We start from the raw sequence: 6,031 nt of genomic DNA, 5'->3' as shown, positions 1-6,031 counted from the left end.
TATATATATATATACTTTCTTAACTTATAGCCATGTAGCAATCTGGCATACCCTTTATCAGTTAAGCTGCCTCAATCCTTAAAAACATAAGTTATGACAGGACATTCAACTACATTAAAAATATTCTTATTTAGGAATCTATTCTTGTTGTTGTGATAAAATTCCTTCTGAGTAGAGGAGAATAGGACTAAAATGTGCTTGTTCTTCTCCATTACTTATACACCACAGTTTAGAGATGTCAGCTTATTCTCATGATATATAAAACAAAGCTTGACTAATTGGTCAGGTATTAATGAAAATGGTAGATATTCATACATTCACTTATTTCTACAGAAATGACTCGTACTTCTAAAATATATTTATATTTCTCATAATTATTTTTTTAAACTAGTTACATGGTACAGGAGACAAGACTTATTTATCTTTTCCATCAGTCCCTACCCTATTTTTTCAATCCGTCCATGTAGCTAGAAATAAAATCTAAACAGAGCCCCTAATGGTAAGAAAGTTTATGCATACACACGCACATGCACGCACACACACAGAAGCAAAACTACAACAAAAATTCAACAATGCGTGGAACAAAATCACAACAACTCAAGTTAATTTCTTCAAAAAAATGGTCTAAAATGTTTCAAGATTTTAGAGAAGGCTTCCTTTTTTGCTTTCACATCCATGTTATCAATCTCATACATAATTTCATTTTAATGCTTTACTAAATTTTGTTACAGTTATTAGATATTTAAAATAGTAAACCAAATACCCAACACCTAAAATAAAGTTATATTAAAAGAAAGAATATAGAAGAGGATTACTAGATACAGTATTGGAAATGTTCTAGAAAAGCAGTGAGTATTCACAAAAGCATAACTCAAATAAAGTGGTTTTGTGAAAATGGTGGTATCACCAAGTGTATTAGGAGAGCATGCTGAGTTTTTTCAAGCCACCAATTCTCTCTCTATCTTTTGCAATTTAGGAAAAATATACCCTTCTTAGAGGCAATTTCTAATTTAGAGTAAAAATTTAAATCACAGACTTTATGATTTTTTTCTATAAATTTATTTTTATTAATTAATTAATTAAATTTATTTATTTTTTGGCCACGTCGCACAGCATACGGGATCTTAGCTCCTTGACCAGAGATCAAATCCATGCCCCCTGTAGTGGAAGCATGGATTCTTAACCACTGGACCACCAAGGAAGTCCCAATGATTTTTTTTTTTTAATTACCATACAAATGACCCAAACTTAGAGGCAGGACTCCTTAATCAATATCACTAAATCAGATACTGATCCATCTTAACACCAAACCAGATTTTTGAGAATCAGTTGATGTAAACAAAAGAATATGGAAGATGAAGTCATTGTAGAACTTTAACTCCCCCAAATTTACCATTGGTATGAATAATTGCCTTTCAGATCTATCTCCACATATTTGCTTTGAATATTTTCAGGTGAAAAATCCTAATTATTAAGTAAATTTTAAGTTTCTCAACTCAGTGAAGAGTGCTGGATGTAATTCATTTAGTCAGTACCTCTCCCATGTTGTATAAACTTTACCATTTCAGTGTATTCCAGATAATTTCCAATTGCCAGTATTTGTAAATTTTACCTCAATGCTTTTTCTGGGACCAAAGGAGGAACTTTTGCTTAAGAAAGAGCTCATTGGGACTTCCCTGATGGTGCAGTTGTTAAGAATCCACCTGCCAATGCAGGAGACACGGGTTTGAGTCCTGGTCCAGGAAGATCCCACATGCCTTGGAGCAACTAAGCCCATGCACCACAACTACAGAATCTGTGCTCTAGAGCTCATGAGCCACAACTACTGAGTCCGCATGCCACACTACTGAAGCCCATGTGCCTAGACCCTGTGCTCTGCAACAAGAGAAACCACCACAATGAGAAGCCCGCTCACTACAATGAAGAGTAGACCCTGCCTGCCGTAACTAGAGAAAGCCTGCATGCAGCAACAAAGAGCCAGCACAGCTAAAAATTAATTAATTAATTAATTTTTTAAAGGAAGAAAGAGCTCCTCTTCTCTCTCTTTACTGCTGCAAGGAAATTAACTTTACCAACTTTCTGCATGAGAGTAGAAGCAGTTTCTTCCCCAGTCAAGCCTCCAGATGAGAACACAGTCCAGCCTTGCAAGTCCCTGATCAGAGGACCTAGCTAAGCTGTGCTCAGAACCCTGACTCATGGTAACTTTAACATATATATTGTTTTAAGCCACTGTGTTTGGGGTTATTTGTTATGATACATAGAAAAGTATTACAGGTTTTAAGTCAAAAGTGAATTGTTTAGGTTATGGTAGCAAACATCTTGATCCAGAACTCAGAAATCTGTCATTGAATGATCATTCTCTAGGTATCAATCACTGTTCTAGGCAATTGAGATACATTAGTGATTATGGAGTTTATATTTTGAATGAGTAGACATCTTTATAAAGGAGATAATTAGATGATAAAAATGATAAACATAAAGACAATAATTAGTAATTTATATAATGTATTAAAAGATAATAAGTTCCAGTCCCAAGAAAATGTAAAGTAGAAAAAAGATCAGGAATATGGAAGGGTACAAGCTGCAGCATTAAACACTATGATTAGGATAAGTTTCTTTGAGTGCATACTTTAAGGATGTTGGCTAAATTTTTCCAGTAGAGATAATAGCTTAGAGCAAGGACATAAGGAGTAATCTGTTTTGCATATTCAAGGGACAAGAAGGCGAATGTGATTGGAACAGTGTGAACTGGGGGAGGGCTGTATGGAGAGCAGGAAAGAGGGCATGCGAGGTGTGAGAGATAGAATCATAATGGATAAAAATATTTGGACTTAAACTATGGAAGGTTAATTGAAGTTAATTGATATGTGGAAAAATTTTGCCTGTTTTTGTAGGAAGACCAAAAATACAATTTTGGATATTGCTATGGAATAAATTGTGTACACCTCTTCCACCCCCACCCCCAAATTGTATGTTGAAGCCTAATGCCCAATATGACTGTATCTGGAGACAGAGCTTTTAAAAGATAATGAAGGTTCAGTGAGGCTTACGGATGGGCCGGGTCCTAAACTGATAGGATTAGTGGCCTTATAAGAAGAGAAAGAGTGAGAAAGGTTTCTCTCCATGCTCATGTACCCAGGAAAGATTATGTGAGGACACAACAAGAAAAGTGACATCTGAAAGCCAGGAAGCAGTTCCTTACTAGACCTTGATCAGGGACTTCCAGCCTCCAGAACTGTGAGAAATAAATTTCTGTTGTTTAAGCTACCCAGTCTATGATATTTTGTTAAAACAGCCCAAGTAGATTAATACAAACATTTTAAAGTTTTGATGATTATTAACTAAGTGAATATGTTGACTAAGCCATTGTTTATGATAATCCTCTGCCATGCAACAAAATTATTTCAAACAAATCACCTGAGATGCATTCTTTCATCTTCTTCAATGAACATTGACACATCTTTATATTGGTGGCTGGAAAAATTAATATCATATGTGAGAGAGGTAATATGTTCAATGTATTTGAATTTCCAATGTGTGTTGTGTTTACAGTGTTCATGTATACATCTCTATATAAGTAGAGAGCAAAAGAAAGGGAAGGAGAGTGGCTGTAGTAAATCTTCCAAAGAGCAGATTTTATTTGTCCCCAAAAGATGACATTCACCTGGATGAAATTTGAGCAGTGTAACTAGAAAGAACTGGTTAAATTCAAGTACATACATTTATTTTATATTGCTGTAATTCACCTTGATGAAAGCTTGACAGGATAATGTCAATAGTTCTCATGTTAGATAAAGAAAAAGTTGGGTAGTAGGGACACATAGGGAACAACAGAGAGTATAAATGTTTACGGAAAGATTCTTTACAGTATTAATTTAGAGAGTTTTAACTTCACTTTCAGGTTTGATAGGCAATCTTGTTACGAGAATAACTTTATTGTTCCTCTGACTCCTTTGGATGCTTCGCTCAAAAAAATTTTGTTAGAAGGCCTAGCGACAGAACAAAGTTTTACTGAGTCTTAATCAGTAAGCCAAAAGATGGGAGTATTTACAGACTTGGAGGGACTTGTTAGCTGGATGCCAGTCTCCAGTGAGATTTTCTTCTGTTTTGTTTTCTGACCTATACAGACCTTTTCTTTGTTCCCATCCTGTTTTTATTATGATAGCACATGTCAAAATCTTATGAAAAAATATCTGGTAAATAATTTTACACAAGTTGTTTCTATTTTTATTTTTAAAGTTCAGGAGAGGTTACAGTACATGCAATAGCATATATATTTATACCATTAGGGACTAGAAGAAGGGGGAAATTATATCATTATTTAAAGGTATAATCAAAGAGGTAAGTCAGTCAAGTAAGACCAACTGAGAGGATATAGGAGTTTAAGGTTTTCTTTTAAGAGTCCGACATCTGGACAAATCATTCCTGTGTGTGATAGGAGCTTCCTAGTTTTTGAAGGGTCGGCTAGACAGAGGACACCTGCAAAGTAGGAGATCTGCACATTGTCAAATGTGCAGAGTTCTGAAACAAATTCAAAGAACATTTGAAATATGATACAGAAGAGAACTCAGAGCCAGACACAAATCTGGATGACCATTATGGGTCAGTCAGCATAAGGGCAAAAAATTCAAACACCTAAGAATGTTCAGAGTTTCTGGACCTTGAGTTAAGGTGAAAATAAAAATGAATTAATCATACTCCATGGCTTGGAAACTTAGCCAAATAACACTGGAAGACATGGAGCCATGGGAAACCTTGCTTTGTTTGTTTGTTTGCTTTTTAATAGCAGCTCTATTGAGATATATTTCACTTACCATAAAATTAACCCATTTAAAGTATACAATTCAATATATTCAGTTTAATATACTTACCAAGTTGTGTAATCATCAACATTAACAGTCACTCCCCGTTTCCCCCTAATTCTTCCCAGCCCTAGGCAACCACTGACCTACTTTCTGTCTCTATAGATGTGCCTGTTCTACACAGTTCATAAATATGAAATTATACAATGTCTGCTCTTTTGTATCTGGTTTCTTTCACTTATCATAATGCTTTCAAGGTTCATCAATGTTGTAGCATGTATCAAATAGTCACTTTATTTTTATTGTTGAAAAATATTCCCATTGTATACATATGTACAGTTTGTTTATTCATCCATCTGTTGATGGACATGTGGGCTTTTTCTTTTGGCTATAATGAAAATACTGCTAAGAAAATTCATTTATAATCTTTTCTGTGGACACACGTTTATTTCTAATGGGTTTATAACTAACAATGGAATTTCTGGGTCATATACAAAATATTTTATTTTATTTTATTTTATTTTATTTTATTTTATTTTTTATACAGCAGGTTCTTATTAGTCATCACTTTTATAAACATCAGTGTATACATGTCAATCCCAATCACCCAATTCAGCCCACCACCACCCCCACCCCCCTGCGCTTTCCCCACTTGGTGTCCATATGTCTGTTCTCTACATCTGTGTCTCAATTTCTGCCCTGCAAACAAGTTCATCTGTACCATTTTTCTAGGTTCCACATATATGCGTTAATATAGGATATTTGTTTTTCTCTTTCTGACATACTTCACTCTGTATGACAGTGTACAGATCCAACCACGTCTCAACAAATGACCCAATTTCCTTCCTTTTTATGACCGAGTAATATTCCATTGTATATATGTACCACAACTTCTTTATCCATTTGTCTGTTGATGGACATTTAGGTGGCTTCCATGACCTGGCTACTGTAAATAGTGCTGCAATGAACATTGGGGTGCATGTGTCTTTTTGAATTATGGTTTTCTCTGGGTAAATGCCCAGTAGTGGGATTGTTGGAACATATGATAATTCTGTTTTTAGTTTTTTTACGGAACCACCATACTGTTCTCTCTAGTGGCTGTATCAATTTACATTCCCACAAACAGTGTAAGAGGGTTCACTTTTCTCCACACCCTCTCCAGCATTTTTGTTTGTAGATTTTCTTATGATGCCCATTCTAATTGGTGTGAGGTGATACCTCATTGTAGT

Source organism: Lipotes vexillifer, unplaced genomic scaffold (assembly GCF_000442215.2).
Source record: "Lipotes vexillifer unplaced genomic scaffold, Lipotes_vexillifer_v1.1 scaffold523, whole genome shotgun sequence".
Taxonomy (NCBI): Eukaryota; Metazoa; Chordata; class Mammalia; order Artiodactyla; family Lipotidae; genus Lipotes; species Lipotes vexillifer.
The sequence above is the reverse complement of the archived record's forward strand: the minus strand, read 5'-3'. Positions refer to the sequence as shown.